The sequence below is a fragment of the Triplophysa dalaica genome, chromosome 10 (assembly GCF_015846415.1).
Source record: "Triplophysa dalaica isolate WHDGS20190420 chromosome 10, ASM1584641v1, whole genome shotgun sequence".
In the NCBI taxonomy this organism is placed as follows: Eukaryota; Metazoa; Chordata; class Actinopteri; order Cypriniformes; family Nemacheilidae; genus Triplophysa; species Triplophysa dalaica.
Window position 1 is genome coordinate 19472518 of NC_079551.1, and position 17870 is coordinate 19490387.

The 17870-nt window shown below is 44.5% G+C and overlaps 1 protein-coding gene across 4 annotated transcripts in view; it reads left to right on the forward strand.

Moving 5' to 3' along the window:
- Positions 1-17870, forward strand: part of LOC130430116 (uncharacterized) — a 60650-nt gene that overhangs the window by 20918 nt on the left and 21862 nt on the right. For 3 of the 4 annotated variants that reach the window (XR_008907729.1, XR_008907728.1, XR_008907730.1), the window contains exon 4: positions 1258-1345. The exons of the other annotated variant lie outside the window; for it this stretch is intronic. The gene's annotated coding sequence lies outside the window, so the exon portion shown is untranslated. The remainder of the gene's footprint in view (positions 1-1257; positions 1346-17870) is intronic. 4 annotated transcript variants of the gene reach the window in all.

The following is a 17870-nucleotide window of genomic DNA, read 5'->3' on the forward strand; positions in this document are numbered from 1 at the left end:
AAAATTGTTCTTTTTGGGTCCAAGGGCCACAGGCAGTTTGTGAGACGACCCCCAAACTCTGAATTCAAGCCACAGTACACAGTGAAGACAGTGAAGCATGGAGGTGCAAGCATCATGATATGGGCATGTTTCTCCTAATATGGTGTTGGGCCTATTTATCACATACCAGGGATCATGGATCAGTTTGCATATGTTAAAATACTTGAAGAGGTCATGTTGCCCTATGCTGAAGAGGACATGCCCTTGAAATGGTTGTTTCAACAAGACAATGACCCAAAACACACTAGTAAACGGGCAAAGTCTTGGTTCCAAACCAACAAAATTAATGTTATGGAGTGGCCAGCCCAATCTCCAGACCTTAATCCAATTGAGAACTTGTGGGGTGATATCAAAAATGCTGTTTCTGAAGCAAAACCAAGAAATGTGAATGAATTGTGGAATGTTGTTAAAGAATCATGGAGTGGAATAACAGCTGAGAGGTGCCACAAGTTGGTTGACTCCATGCCACACAGATGTCAAGCAGTTTTAAAAAACTGTGGTCATACAACTAAATATTAGTTAAGTGATTCACAGGATTGCTAAATCCCAGAAGAAAAAAAATGTTTGTACAAAATAGTTTTGAGTTTGTACAGTCAAAGGTAGACACTGCTATTTTTTTGAACACACCCCTTTCAACTAATTGCCCAATTGCACAGCCTTAAGAGCGTGCATATCATCAATGCTGGGTCTTGTTTGTTTTCTGAGAATCTACTGAACCTACTGGTAACTTGTTTGCCAGGTAGCAATAAAAAATATACTAAAAACCTTGATTATTCTGGTTAGTCACATTGTACTGCTATTATTTTGAACAATACTGTATTACCCCTCGTCGTTGGATTTATAAAGTCCCTAAATGCACATTTCCCTATTTGAAGACTGTCCCAGATTACCCAAAGCATGCTGTCCCACATTATCAATCACATTTGACAATGTGGGACAACACAAAATGTTTGAAATAAAAAAAACTCTAAAAAAAACCTCTAAACACATTCTCAACACTTTGGTAGTACATATTCTGTTGCTAGAATAAACCACAGACATAATTTGACAGCTATTAGGAACATTCTCTTATTTTTGACAGATTTATGTCCTTAATTCGGTCAGAATATGTCATCAGACTGTCTTAATGGAGCTTGTCGGGTGGTACAAATGCGTTATACAAAATTGTTAAAACATGGATTTTTATATTTGACAGATTTCTCCATTATTTTTTCTTAGTTCCTGAATCAAGTTTTCTCCTGAACCTTTTTACTAATGTGTAAACATCACTGGTGATTGGCCGTGACATTTCTGGAAGTGACATGAGGTAGGTCACTTACTAAATCCTACTAGAGACAGAACAGAAGTGACATAAAATGAGCTGTTGGGTTAAACATAAGCAATTTTAATTTTTTTGGTTAGGAGGGATAATTATGGTGTTGTTAATATGTTTAGTGTAGGCTATAAACTTGCCTAGCATTTAAACAGGTAGGTTAAGATGTTTGACGTGATTGTTGAATTCCGAAATGACGTACAATGATGAGACCTTTCAAATCACACTCCATTCATTAAAAATAAGCTTTACATGTTTGATGCATCAATCACAATTGATTAGATTAGATTCAACTTTATTGTCATTACACATATACAAGTACAGTGTAACAAAATGTAGTTTAGGTCTAACCAGAAGTGCAATTAGCGAGTGCAGGATATACAGTGTGAATAAATACAGAATACAATATTAGGAAAATACTATACAATGGGCATGTACTATGAAAATATGACAGTCGGTATGTACTATGAACAATATAATATATACTGTGAACATTAATGTACAGGTGGTTATGAACAGATAACAATATAGACTATACAATAGTGCAAGTGACTTGAGTGTGCATTAGTTACAGACTTTAGCTATTAAAGTTACAGTGCAGTAGATGAGTTGATGCGGTTATTAAAGGTACGGTGCAGTACATGAGTTAATGCAGTTATTGAAGTTATAGTGCAGTATATGAGTAAATGCAGTTATTGAAGTTACAGTGCAATACATGAGTAGATGCAGTTATACAGTTACAGTGCAGTAGATGACTTAGTGCAGTTATTGAATTTACAGTACAGTAGATGCGTTAATGCGGTTATTAAGGTTACAGTGCAGTAGATGAGTTAATGCAGTTATTGAAGTTACAGTGCAGTAGATGCGTTAATGCGGTTATTAAGGTTACAGTGCAGTAGATGAGTTAGTGCAGTCATTGAAGTTACAGTGCAGTAGATGCGTTAATGCGGTTATTAAGGTTACAGTGCAGTAGATGAGTTAATGCAGTTATTGAAGTTATAGTGCAATAGATGAGTAGATGCAGTAAGTTATCCAATAGATGCAGTAATGCAATAGATGAGTTACAGTGCATTAGATGAGGTAATGCAGTTATGAGAGTAGTCCATTAGTGCAAATGAGCATTCAGTGTAATATTCCTGGTGTGCAAGTGAGCAGTATAGAGTGCAAATGATGCTGAGTGTGTGTAAACAGTCCGGTAGAGCAGATAACATGAAGTACTGGTGTGTACAGTTCAGTCATGCATGGCAGCCCTGTAGTGCAATGTCAACTATGTAATAGCAGCATTACAGTGTAAGTTATGAGGGGTAGTGGAATCAGTGGGGAGCAGAGTTCAATAATGAAACAGTTCTGGGAAAAAAGCTGTTTCCTAGTCTGCTGGTTCTTGCCCGGAGGCACATGAAGCGCCTACCGGAAGGCAGGAGAGTAAACAGTCTATGAGCAGGGTGAGTGGAGTCCTTGAGATTGCTGCGAGCTCGACGCAGACAGCGTTTCTTTTGGATGTCCTCAATGGAAGAGAGTGTAGTCCCTGTGATGCGCTGGGCTGTTTTCACCACCCGCTGCAGTGCCTTGCGCTCAGCAACAGAACAGTTCCCGTACCAGCCTGTGACACAGTTGGTCAGGATGCTCTCTATCGTGCAGCGATAGAAGTTCACCAGGATAGTTGAAGACAGATGGTTCTTCTTCAGTGTCCTCAGAAAGAAGAGACGCTGGTGAGCCTTCTTGACCAGGCATGAGGTGTTGGTGGTCCAGGACAGGTCCTCCGAAATATGGGTCCCCAGGAACTTAAAACTGGAAACACGTTCAACAGCCATCCCATTAATGTGGATGGGTCGTGTGTGCCTCCTTTCGCCTTCCTGAAGTCCACGATGATCACCTTTGTTTTGGAGGTGTTAAGGAGCAGGTTGTTGTTTGAGCACCATGTGGCCAGGTGCCGTACCTCCTCCCTGTAAGCAGTCTCATCGTTGTTGCTGATGAGACCAATCACTGTTGTATCGTCTGCGAACTTGATGAAGGAGTTAGGTCCATTCACAGGTCTGCAGTCGAGTGTGAAAAGGGAGTAGAGAAAGGGGCTCAGTACGCAGCCCTGTGGTACACCAGTGTTGAGGGTGATGGTGGTGGAGCAGATGTGGCCTAACCTAACAAGCTGAGGCCTGTTCATCAAGAAATCCATAATCCAGTTGCAGGTTAAATTGTTAATGCCTAAGTTTCCAAGTTTGATGATTAGCTTGGAAGGGATGACGGTATTGAATGCAGAGCTGAAGTCTACAAACAGCATGCGTACATAAGTGTCCTTATTATCCAGATGTGGGAGCACGGAGTGCAGTGCCATGGACACCGCATCATCTGTGCTCCTATTGCTATGGTAGGCAAATTGGTTATGGGTCCAGTGTGGATGGTAAAGAGTCTTTTAGTTGTGACAGGACCAGCCGCTCAAAGCACTTCATAACAATGGGTGTGAGTGCTACAGGGCGGTAGTCATTCAGGCATGTCGTGCTGGAATGTTTTGGAATGGGCACAATGGAGGTGGATTTGAAACAGGCTGGAACCACTGCTTGGGCGAGGGACAGGTTGAAGATATCCGTGAAGACCCCAGCGAGCTGCTCCGCACATGCCCTGAGTACGCGACCAGGGATGCCATCAGGACCAGCAGCCTTGCGTGCGTTTATCCGGCTTAGTGCAGTGTAAACATCTGTGGAGTTTAATGTGATGATTGGGTGGTCAGTAGAAGGTGTGAGCCTGATGGCGGGTTCCTTATTGTCTTTCTCAAACCGTGCATAAAAGTCATTAAGCTCATTCAGAAAGGCAGCGTCTGTGGCTATGGGGATGGAGTCGTTGGGTTTGTAGTCACTAATGGCCTGGATGCCCTGCCACATGCGTAGAGGGTCAGAATTGGTAAAATGCTCCTCTAGCTTCAACTTGTAGCAGTGCTTGGCCTTTTTGATGCCCCTCTTCAGATTTGCCCTGGAAGTACTATAGGCCTGTGCATCACCTGATCTGAAGGCAGTGTTGCATGCTTTCAACAGGAGGCGCACTTCCTTGTTCATCCATGGCTTCTGATTCGGGTATATGGTGATCTGCTTTTGAGCTGTGACACTATTGATGGTGGTATTGATGTAGTCCAATCCAGAGGAGGTGTAGCTGTCTATGTCCGTGTGAGAGCCACTGGTGGCCTGAGAAGCAAACATACTCCAGTCTGTGTGTAGAAACCTTTGCTGGAGTGTAAAGTCTGCCCCCGCAGGCCACACCTTGATGGTCTTCCCTGATGGCTTCACACGATTAATGAGAGGTGAATACTTGGGGGTGAGGAACAAAGAAAGGTGATCAGATTGACCCAGGTGGGGGAGGGGGGTCGCGGTGTAAGCTTTAGCCATGTTTGTATAGACATGATCCAAAGTTTTGTTTCCTCTTGTGTGCCAGGAAACATGCTGGTGAAATTTAGGGAGCACTGTCTTTAAGTTAGAGTGATTAAAATCTCCCGCAACAATAAATGCAGCCTCCGGGTGAGCAGTCTGTTGTTTACTGATAGCTGCATGAAGTTCTTTCATAGCAACCTTGGCATCAGCATCCGGTGGAATATACAGTTGAAAGAAAAAGTATGTGAACCCTTTGGGATTACTTGGATTTCTTCATAAATTGGTCATAAAATGTGTTCTGATCTTCATCTAAGTCACAACAATAGAGAAACACAGTCTGCTTAAACTAATACCGCACAAACATTATACGTTTTCATGTTTTTATTGAACACAACATGTAAACATTCATAGTGCAGGGTGGAAAAAGTATGTGAAACCCTAGGCTAATGACTTCTCCAAGAGCTAATTGGAGCCAGGAGTCAGCCAACCTGGGGTCCAATCAATGTGATGAGATTTGATGTGTTGATTAATGCTGGCCTGTCCAATAAAAAACACACACCAGTTTTGAGTTTGCTGTTCTGAAGAAGCGTTGTCTGATGTGAACCATGCCTCGCACAAAAGAGCTCTCAGAAGACCTACGATCAAGAATTGTTGACTTACATAAAGCTGGAAAGGGCTACAAAAGTATATCTAAAAGCCTTTATGTCCATTAGTGATGGATCATTTTATTGACTCGGACCTTTGAGTCTCGTTCATCAAAATGAACGAATCTTTTTTCGAGTCATATCGTTCCTTTCGTTCATTTAAGCAAAGTATAATTAAAATGTTACATGTCACTTTCCTAACAAATCTACTACTTATTCAAACGTTATTTAATATCACATTACAACAAATACAAAACTATAATTCTACAATAAACAGCAAAGATGAATTACTTGTTTACATGGGTATTTAGTCTATGATTAGCTCACCTCACCTCTTATCTTGATTAATTTGTCATTTCACTGTCTTTTTCTATCACTAAACAAACACTAGGACTAGGCTATTCACCCGTTTGTTAGGAAGGTTGTAAATTAGCTAATTTCTCTGTCCAAAGCTGTCACATCACATTACAAAAGACCGAACGACTCGAACCCGAAGACTCAGGAGGTGAACTAATCAATTCTCTTTCCGGCTCCAAATGCATTTGTTTAGTGTGCAAGGATGTCACGTGATGAACGAACGACTCGAACCCGAAGACTCGAGAGATGAACTAATCAATTCTCTTTCCGGCTCTAAATGCATTTGTTTAGCGTGCAGGGATGTCACTTGATGAACGAACGACTCGAACCCAAAGACTCGAGAGGTAAACTAATCAATTCTCTTTCCGGCTCTTACTGCGTTTGTTTAACATGCAGGGATCTCACGTGATGAACGAACTACTCGAACCCGAAGAGTCGAGACATGAACTAATCAATTCTCTTTCCGGCTCTGATTGCATTTGTTAAACGTCCGAGCGTGTTGCGCAATGCGCATGCGCGACTGAACGAATCACTTTCCAAGACGACCTTTTCTTCCCGAGTCACATTTAAGATTCGTTCAAAATAAACGAATCGTTCACGAACGACCCATCACTAATGTCCATGTGTCCACGGTAAGACAGATTGTCTACAAATGGAGAAAGTTCAGCACTGTTGCTACACTCCCTAGGCGTGGTCGTCCTGTAAAGATGACTGCAAGAGCAGAGCGCAGAATGCTCAATGAGGTGAAGAAGAATCCTAGAGTGTCAGTTAAAAACTTACAGAAATCTCTGGCACATGCTAACATTTTTGTTGACAAATCTACAATAAGGAAAACTTTAAACAAGAATGGACTTCATGGGAGGACAACACGGAGGAAGCCACTGCTGTCCAAAAAAGACATTGCAGCACGTTTGAAGTTTGCAAAAGAGCACCTGGATGTTCCACATCACTACTGGCAAAACATTCTGTGGACAGATGAAACCAAAATTGAGTAGTTTGGAAAGAACACACAACGCTATGTGTGGAGAACAAAAGGCACAGCACACCAACATCAAAACCTCATCCCAACTGTGAAATATGGTGGAGGGGGCATCATGGTTTGGGGCTGCTTTGCTGCCTCAGGCCCTGGACGGATTACTGTCATCGATGGAAAAATGAATTCCAAAGTTTATGAAGACATTTTGCAGGAAAACTTAAGACCATCTGTCCGCCAACTGAAGCTTAACAGAGGATGGACGATGCAACAGGACAACGACCCAAAGCATAGAAGTAAATCAACAACAGAATGGCTTCAACAGAAGAAAATACGCCTTCTGGAGTGGCCCAGTCAGAGTCCTGACGTCAACCCGATTGAGATGCTGTGGCATGACCTCAAGAGAGCGATTCACACCAGACATCCCAAGAATATTGCTGAACAGAAACACTTTTTGTAAAGAGGAATGGTCCAAAATTTCTCCTTACCGTTGTGCATGTCTGATCTGCAACTATAGGAAACGTTTGGTTGAGGTTATTGCTGCCAAAGGAGGGTCAACCAGTTATTAAACCCAAAGGTTAACATACTTTTTCCACCCTGCACTATGAATGTTTACATGTTGTGTTCAATAAAAACATGAAAACGTATAATGTTTGTGCGGTATTAGTTTAAGCAGACTGTGTTTCTCTATTGTTGTGACTTAGATGAAGATCATAACACATTTTTTGACCAATTTATGAAGAAATCCAAGTAAGCCCAAAGGGTTCACATACTTTTTCTTTCAACTGTAAGCTGCCGTTATAATGGTGGAAGTGAGTTCCCGTGGCAGATAAAACGGTCTACATTTAACCATGAGAAACTCAAGGTTAGCCGAGCAGTGTCTCCCGACAATAACAGAGTTTGTTTATTGACATAAATGCACCTCCTCTTGTCTTACCGGATTCCTGTGCCGTTCTATCCGCCCGGTGTGTGTTGTAGCCAGCTAACTCAATAGCGTTGTCCGGTATGCTGCTGTGTAGCCATGTTTCCGTGAAGATTATGACATTGCAGTTCAAAAGTCTTTTGTTGTTTATGATGCAGAGTCGAATCTCATCCATTTTGTTAACTAATGATCGTACATTAGCTAGGAAAATGCTGGGTAAAGAGAGCCGGTGTGGTGTTAGCTTTAGCCTAGCTCTTAGCCCTCCGCGCTTCCCCCGCCTTTGTTTACGATCTCGAACATTTGTTTACGAACATAAGCCTACTCTAATGTCTGTATAAGAAGTGACATAAAATAATTAACAATAACTATAATATTAAAAAAGACTATGATCAATTTTATGTGCATTTGTAATAAACTATTTAATACCCATTTAAAAAATCAGTTACCAAATCTCTCTCTGCCTAGGTTCTTGTGATTTTGTTGGCCACAATAACCTTGAACTGACAGTCTGACAGCCCTGACCTGTTTATTTATGCTTATATACTTTGGAATGAGCAAAGTTCAGATGACAGAACCTTACAAATGTAATGTAAACCTACTGCTGTTACAATTGGGAAGAGTAACCAGGCAGAGAAGCGGACCCACATGATTTATTAAGATAAAACAAAACAAAACAAGGCCATCCAAAATCTAAAAATAGAGACAAGAGGAAACATGCAAAATGACTGACAACCAACAAATGAAACATAAGGGCTTAATACACTGGGAAAACAAGATAACAAGAAACACCTGGGCAACGATTAACACAGAACTACAACTACATAGGACTACAAAATCAAATAGGAAACAAAATAAAAGTCCACAATAAACTGGGGAAACACAGAACAGATCATGACAACTGCTCTGTTAATAAAACAATGTTACACAGGTGACATGGATAAATACAGTATACACTAAATATAGATAGGCCTATAAATATATTGACCGATATTAAATAAACAAAGTATGTATAGATTCAGCAGAATAAATAAATGCTTAAAATATAGGCTCACAGTCTTACAGTTTAATTTAAGTTAAGTCTGTAAACTATGGGGAAAGTTGAATTATTGCAGATTTACATTGAGTTCACTGTTTGCATCTCATGTGTACTCAAATTCCTCAAATTCTTCTGGTTTGAGAAATAGCTTTTTGGAGATTGTTGCATGAATAACGCTATCTTTCTGTTGTGTAATTTGCACATAAATACACTCACCAGCCACTTTACTAGCTACACCATGCTTTACATGAAGCAAATCTCCTGGTCCACCACATCCCACAAGTGCTCTGTTAGATTGAGATCTGTGCACTGTGGAGACAATCTGAGAATGTTAAAGCAAATGCTGAAGAAACCATGCTCAAGAGATGATCTGAGCTTTGTCTCATGACACATTATTCTGCTGGATATGCAATTACAAGACATAGACACTGTGCTTTGGTCTACTGCTGCTAGAACATCTGCCTCAAAGTTGATGTGCTGTGCTTTCGTGTATGGTCATCTTAGTACTTGTTATTTACTTTTCAGCTTGAGCTTCTTTTGACATAAACAAGAAATATTCTGACATGTGTCTCCCTCATCATGTCATGTTTATTTTTGGTCTTGTGGCAGATTCACGACGAAGCCTTAGGTTTAATGTGGAGAGAGAGATTTTGAACCTTTCGGCCTTCTATACTCTCTCTCCGGTCCTCGTCTTTGTTCCCTCCATTTTGTTTCCTCGTTAGCTTTCCTCGAGTGTTTGATTCCTTACACCTGCTCCTTGTTAATTATCCTTTGTCTATATCCCTATATAAGATCCTCATGTCTATTGTCCTGTTCTCGTTCGTTGTAATTACCTGTATCTTTGTGCTTGTGTTTGCATGCTATCGTGTCTTGCTGTCTTGCTGTATTAATACGTAAATTGTTTGCCTTTCTCGTGTTCTCATTACCGTTCATTTTGGATTACCTTGCCCATTGTCTGGACGTTAGTTGTGAGTTTTAGTTTTGACCCTGTCGTTATGTTTTGCCCCCACGTGGGAAGTCTTTGTTTTCAGTTACATTATTAGTCCTGTCCGTTTTGCACCCCATTGTGGGTTTTTGTTTTGTTTGAATTATTAAAGTCTTTTGTTACCCTGTATTGCTGCCTGCATCTGGATTTTTACCTCACCGATCGTTACAATTATCACTCAGACAACAGTTTCATACTGGATATTCAATTTTCTTTCTACCCATTCTCTGTGAACCAAAATGAGGATTCTGTGTGAAGATCAATGTTTCCTTAATACTCTGGCACCACCAACCCAGCTAGCACATGAACGTCTGTAAGATGTCTACTAGAGATCTAGAAAACATCTCAAGTGTGCTTTATTGTCAATTCTTCCACATGTACAGTACATACATACAGAGAATCGAAATTGTGTTACTCTCAGACCCTTGGTTCATACAAATAACATTAAACACTGACAGTAGATGTTGAAATAAAGATAAATACGATTTAACGATATGTACATATAAACTATATGGATATACAAATGAGGACATTGTAGAGCAATAAAAAAATAAAAATAAAGAGAGATAAAGTGACAATTGGCACATGGCAGATAAAGTGCAAACCAGTTGAATAAAAATAATACTGTGCTGATGAGAGTAGTGCAAGAAAAAAAAGAACAGTCTTTTTATCAGACTGTCAGAAGAGGTAGATTTCAGACAATGCTGGGTGAGGTAGAGATCATTGCTGCAGTGACGCACAAAGTGACTGGTGCGGGTCACAGTTGTAAAGGGGGGGGGGGGATCGTAGTGTCAGAGTTCAGTGTTGCTTGGGGTTAAAAAGGGGAGGGGGGGCAAGGACGGGAGGGAGTTCAGCTTCCTGACAGCCTGATGGATGAAACTGTCCTTCAGTCTGCTGGTCCTCGCCTGGAGACTCCGCAGTCTCCTCCCTGATGGCAGCAGACTGAAGAAGCTGTGTGTCGGGTGGGTGGGATCGCCTGCAATGCTGAGGGCTTTGCGGGTGAGACGGGTGCTGTAGATGTCCTGGAGGGGGGGGAGAGAGACACCAACGATCTTCTCAGCTGCTCTCACTATCCGTTGAAGGTACTTGCGGCAGGACGCATTGCAGGCGCCATACCACACAGTGATGCAGCTAGTCAGGATGCTCTCGATGGTGCCTCTGTAGAAAGTGTACATGATGGGGGTCGGGGCTCTGGCTCTTCTGAGTTTGCGGAGGAAGTAGAGACGTTGCTGTGCTTTCTTGGCCAGTGCTGCAGTGTTGTTAGTCCAGGAGAGGTCCTCTGTGATGTGCACACCCAGAAACTTAGTGCTGCTCGCTCTCTCCACAGTAGCACCGTTGATGGTCAGAGGAGCATACTGAGTGTGCGCTCTCCTGAAGTCAACAACAATCTCCGTCTTCTCCACATTCAGTGAGAGATTGTTGACCCTGCACCTCCCAGCCAGGTGGCTCACCTCACTCCTGTAGTTTGTCTCATCTCGGTTGCTAATGAGACCTACCACAGTCGTGTCATCCGCAAACTTGATGAAAAGGTTAGAGTTGTGTGATGGTGTGCAGTCGTGGGTCAGCAGAGTGAAGAGGAGGGGGCTCAGCACACATCCTTGGGGGGCCCCTGTGTTCAGTGTGATGGTGTTGGATGTGTTTATGCCGACCCGTACTGCCTGAGGTCTTCCGGTCAGAAAGTCCAACAACCAGTTGCACAGAGAGGTGTTGAGCCCCAGCTGAGCCAATTTGTGAGTGTGCTGCTGAGGGATGATTGTGTTGAATGCTGACCTGAAGTCTATGAACAGCATCCTGACATACGAGTCTTTTTTGTCCAGATGTGTGAGGGCTGGGTGGAGGGCAGTGGCGATGGCATCATCGGTCGAGCGGTTGGACCTATATGCAAACTGGAAGGGGTCCAGGGAGGGGGGGAGGACAGACTTGATGTGTTGCATGACTAGCCGTTCAAAGCACTTCATTGGAATAGGAGTGAGTGCTACTGGACGGTAGTCGTTGAAGCAGGATGGAGATGACTTCTTCGGGACTGGAATGATGGTGGTAGCTTTGAAGCATGTGGGGACACTCAGCCTGACTTAGTGAGATGTTGAAGATGTCTGTGAAGACATCAGTGAGTTCCACTGCACAGTCTCTCAGTACACGCCCAGGAATGTTGTCAGGACCCGGAGCTTTGCGTGCATTGATCCTGCTGAGGGATCTCCTCACGCTGTCCGAGGACAGCGTCATCACCTGGTCGCCGGGAGGAGGTGGAGTTTTCTGTGCAGTGGTGCTGTTTTGTGCCTCAAAGCGAGCAAAGAAGGCATTCAGCTCGTTCAACAGGGGGATGGTGCTGTCACAGGTCTGTGGTGGGGGCTTGTAGTCCGTAATGGTCTGTATTCCCTGCCACAGGCTCCGAGTGTCTCTGCTGTCGCTGAAACGATGGGCTATCCTCCTGGAGTACTGTCTCTTGGCCTCCCTGATGCCGCGGGATAGGTTGGCCGTAGCTGTCCTCAGGCCCTCCTCATCTCCAGCTCTAAAGGCAGCGTTCCGAGCATTCAGAAGTCTGTAGACCTCCCCTGTCAGCCACGGCTTCTGGTTGGCCCGGACCGTGATAGTTTTTGTGACCGTTACATCATCAATGCACTTGGAGATGTAGGCAGTGACAGTCTCAGTGTATTATTGTAGGTCTGTAGTATTGTTGTATGTGGCTGCCTGCTTGAACATGTTCCAGTCAGTGGTGTCGAAACAGTCCTGAAGTGCCTCTGACGACCCTTCCGGCCACACTTGAATCTGTTTGTGTGTCGGTTTGATGACTTTAACGAGCGGCCTGTGTGCAGGCATTAGCATGACAGTGATGTGGTCTGAGGCTCCGAGATGGGGGAGGGGGAGGGCCTTGTATGCTCCTCTCTGGGTGGTGTAAACAAAGTCCAGCGTGTTTTTTCCCCTTGTAGGGAAGTCAACATGCTGGTATATTTTCGGGAACACACTCTTTAGGTCTGCGTGATTAAAGTCTCCAGCCAAGATGAGAAAAGCATCTGGGTGGGCTGTCTGCTGCTCACTGATGTGCTGGTACAGATAATTCAGTGCCTCACTCCTGTTGTTGTTGGAGTTAGGAGGGATGTATACAGCGACGAGAAGAATGGCTGTATATTCCCTTGGTAGATAGAACAGCCGGCACTTAATAATCATAAGCTCCACTAGGGGAGAGCAGTGTTTGCAGACCACAGCAGCATCGCGGCACCATACATCATTGATGTAAACACAGAGCCCGCCGCCGCGTCTCTTACCTCCCTCGACGAGAGCTCTGTCTGCTCGATAGCATGTTAGCTGCTCGAGCTGAATGGCGCAGTCCGTAACGCTGTTGTTAAGCCATGTTTCCGTAAATACAAAAACACAACAGTCTCTTACAGTCCTCTGAGCAGAGCGAAGTAGTCGGATGTAGTCCAGTTTATTGTCCAAAGAGCGTACGTTCGCCAGTACGATGGTGGGGATAGCTGGCTTGTGTGGGTTAGCACCTAGCCTAGCTCGGATACCTCCGCGTTTACCCCTCTTCTGCTTCCTCTCACACCGCTTGTAGCGCCTCCGCTGTGGGCGAGATGCAGTAGTGGGGGTCGGTGATGGAGTGGGCCTTTGGAGCAGACCGAGGTCCCGCAGCTGTTCAATAACATCTGCTAAACATCTTGGAGCAGTTTTACATCCATAAAGATCCCACAGACATCTTTTGGATGTCTATATTACATCTGACAGCAGATGTCCCAGAGACTTATTGCAGATGAGCAAACTATGTCTTTCAGATGTAAATTTAATTCAATTCAAGTTTATTTTTATAGCGCTTTTCACAATGTGCATTGTTCCAAAGCAGCTTTACAGGGGCAAACAGGAAAAACAGAAAAGGAAAAACACAGCACAGTGAATGGTGTTTATAGAACGAGCAAGATCATTCTAATAAATAATATCTAATTAATGAATAATGCAGTCTCCTGGTGAGCTAGCCAATACTGCCCTGCTGTGGCAAGGAACCCAAACTCAAATGATTGATTAATGGAGAAATAAACCTCGGGAGAAACCAGGCTCATCCGGGAGGGCCAGATCCCCTCTGACGTGTCATAGCTGCACTTCGTCACCACGACCAAAAGCCACCGCGCAAATATCCACGAGGAAGAGGGTGAGCCCACCATCCGCAAACCAGAAAGTCCCACTCGCCGAAATTCGTGTAGGTTTAACCCGGTCCCTCTCCACGATCGACACCAGAAAACAGATGAAGAACCAGGGAAACTACTAATGGGAAGCTGTAACTCTATTCCTCTGTTGTCCGACAACGACCACAAAACAAGGCCAAACCGGACCCACACAGCCCCAGCCATGAATCCCCTCAACCACAACCAACAAGCCCCCTCACTCCCAACAAACACCCACCCAGGAACCTCCAATCAGGGCCACTGAATGCAGCTATAGCTTCAAACTGCTGACATGTTTAGCATTAAATACCAAGTATTGTAACTTCAGCATTAATGTGACAAGTAGTCCGTTTTTCCCCTAGGTTGGGGATGTAGTGGTCTGAGCTGGGATGGTCCGATGGTCGTATTTCTCCTGGGTGGTGCCAGAATTGTCTTAGATGGAGCTTGGTTGGTCAGTCAGTCTGTAGCTGTAGCTGGCGTAACCTCTAGTTGGGGATGGGCATATGTCGATCATCTGGACATGGCGGAATTTCTTCCTACCTCGGGGTGGGCATCCCGAGGCAGAAAGAGTATAATTAGCGTTGCTTCTGTTCTTTAACTATGCATTAAGTGAAAGCTTGGCTGAAAAGATGTGTCTTTAATCTTGATTTAAATTAGGAGAGTGTGTGTAACAATGTTCGCAATGCAAGGAAGAAGGAGCCTGGGTCGGCGTGGCTGGGAAACGTAAGATTCTTTTATTACAATCACTTCCGGGTTTACAACTTCCAGCATACACAATCACTTCATACAACTCTCTGTCAAGTAAGATTCCTTCAGATAATCCTGGACGCAACGTTCCGAGGCTTCTTTCGTGGTCCGTTTCCGAGCCGGTCTCTCTCTCCTCTTCCATCTCCTCCGCTGGCTTTTAAAGCGTCTCCTCGCAAATTACTACAATGAGAAGCAGATGTTTTCAATATGTCGTTGATCTGCTTACTCACCGTTCTTCTCCCGTCTCTCTCTCTCCGCACAGACCGTGCTGAACCACGGCCCCCTTGCTACATACCCCCACCGCCCGACTCAGGCCGGGGCCCCATCCGGCCTGCCAGCTCCTGCCCTACCCCCTTCTGGAGAGGAAGTCAGTCACCGCCATCTGTGTCCCCGGCCTGTGGATCACCTGAAACTTGAAGGGTTGTAATGCAAGTTACCAACGAGTGATCCCCGCGTTGGTATCCTTCATGTGGTGGAGCCATTGGAGGGGTGCATGGTCTGAACAGAGCGTAAACTCCCATCCCAGGAGATAATAGCAGAGGGTGAGGACCGTCCACCTGATCGCCAGGCATTCCTTCTCGATGGTGCTGTACCTCGTCTCCCTCCGCGAGAGCTTACGACTGATGTACAGCACCGGACGATCCTCCCCCTCTATCTCCTGGGACAGGACCGGCCCCACGCCCCTGTCCGACGCATCAGTCTGTAAGAAAGGGATTAGAAAAATCGGGAGAATGCAATAACGGCACGCCACACTGAGCAGCCTTCACCTGGGTTAACCCCTGCTGGCACTGCTCCATCTATTGGACGGTATCTGATGCCCCCTTTTTAGTGAGGTCAATCAGCCGGCTGGTGAGTTCCGAATAATTTGGTACAACCAAACCGTCGTTAATATCCCCCCAGCCCCAGGAACTCCCGCACCTCCTTTTTGGTCTTGGGTCTCGGTGAGGTCGCATTCGCGGCCGTCTTATCAATTTGGGGACGCACCTCCCTGTGACCCAAGTGGAAGCCCAGATAGCTTACCTCTACCCGCCCAACCGCATACTTCTTCGGGTTAGCCGTCAGCCCCGCACCCCTCAACGAGCCCAGAACCGCTCTCAAATGCTGCATATGCCGCTGCCAATCATTGCTCTATATAATGATATCATCCAAGTAAGCCGCGGTATATGCAGCGTGAGGTCGGAGTAGCTGGTCCATGAGACGCTGAAAGGTAGCTGGAGCTCAGATCAACCCGAACAGAAGTGTGACAATTTGGTGTAAACCTAACGGCATTGTAAAGGCTGTTTTGGTAACACTTTATAATAACTGCATGCTATGAATCATTAGTTAAGCATCAGTACAGAGTTAATTAATCATTTATGAAGCATTGGCCCCACATTAATAGACATTAGTAAGCAGTTTATAAATACAGCTATACATAGTCCTCACTTTAGACGAGCTCACAAAAAATAGTTATCTAACAACTAGTAAATGTTTTATTACTACCTTAATTAATCATGAAATACAGCAGGCATGTGTGTTAAAAAAGCATTTATTAACAAATTAAGTAACTGTTACTATATGTCAGAATAATAAGATGTATAAATGTGCATTCAAAGAGTTTATTAATCATTTACTTACACTTTCTAAATGATCTCATGAACCACTGACAACTCCTAACTAACTGGTTTGTAAGTAATGTAATCCTTAATTTAGAAAGGATTCATCCTTAATAAAGTATGAAAATTTGATTATTAATCATATTATATACATGCTTATAAATCAAGAACAAAGCATTTATAGCTATATTTATAAACTGCTTACTATTGTCTATTAATGTGGGGCCAATGCTACATAAATGATTAATTAACTATGTACTGATGCTTAACTAATGATTCATAGCGTGCAGTTATTATAAAGTGTTACCCTGTTGTTTCTTTGGATAAGGGAGATAGAGGGATCTGTTATGTCATTTCGTCAAATGAGCCGTCCCTAGCTTGTCAAGTAATTTGTCAATTCGAGGCATTGGATATGCGTCGAATTTCGACACAGCATTCACCTTTCGATAGTCCACGCAGAACCGGACTAAGCCGTCGGTTCTAGGTACTAAGACTATCGGGCTTGCCCAATCACTGCTAGACTCTTCTACTGCCCCCAGGTCCAGCATAGCTTCCAATTCTCTCTGAACCCCAATTTTCTTGTTTTCAGGTAGCCTATATGGACGTCTGTGCACTGCCGCACCCGGTTTGGTCTCAATGTGGTGCTCTATGAGATTCGTTCGGCCGGGCAGGGGCGAGAACATATCCGCAAATTCTGCTTGCAATTTTGCAACATCCGTGATCTGGGAGGACGAGAGATGATCCCCCCTGGAGCCAGAGCGAGGGATTGGACCTTGATGTTGGCCTCTGCTCCGAGATCATCCACTCTGCTCACTGTCGTCGCCAGCATCACGGTGTTCGCCTCAATCCTTTTTTTTTGAGGAGGTTGGGGTGGTAAATCTGATGTGCCCGGTTCCTGTCCGATCGAACTACCTCATAATTGAGATCCCCTATACACCGTGTGACCTCAAATGGCCCTTGCCACTTAGCGAGTAATTTAGAACTGGACGTTGGGAGTAATACAAGCACTTTCTCTCCTGGTGCAATTTTACGTAACCTGGCGCCCCTGTTATACTGCCAGCTCTGTCTGTCCTGGGTCTGCAACAAAAAAAGAATCGCCCCAGTGTATGGAATTTTGTTCTCAGGTCCAGGACATATTGAATTTAATCTTTACTCGCGGAAGGTCCGTCCTCCCAAGATTCCCTTAGGAGGTCTAAGACCCTGTGAGGCTGATGACCATAGAGAAGCTCGAATGGGGAAATCCACGTGGAGGCTTGGGGGACCTCCCGGACCGCAAATAACAGGGGTTCCAGCGACTTATGCCAATTTTTGGCGTCCCCGCGAACGAATTTCCGGATCATGGTTTTCAACGTACGATTAAAACGTTCAACCAGGCCATCTGTTTGTGGGTGGTAGATGGTGGTACGAACCGTTTTAATCCCCAATAACCCGTACAGTTCGCGGAGGGTCCGCGACATGAACGCCGTGCCTTGGTCTGTGGGAACCTCTTTCGGGATTCCCACACGGGAGATTAATCGAAAAAAGCCACCCGCAACACTAGTCGCCAAATGCTGCATAACGGCACTGCCTCGGGGTATCGTATTGCGTAGTCAGCGATGACTAGCGAAAATCGATGCCCTCGTGCGGATCTAACGGCCCGATCAGGTCCATGCCAATTCGGTCGAAGGGGACCTGCATCAGGGGAAGCGGGGACAATGGCGCCCTTGGGGTGGCCGGTGGGTTTACAAACTGGCATTCAGGACAAGACGCGCAC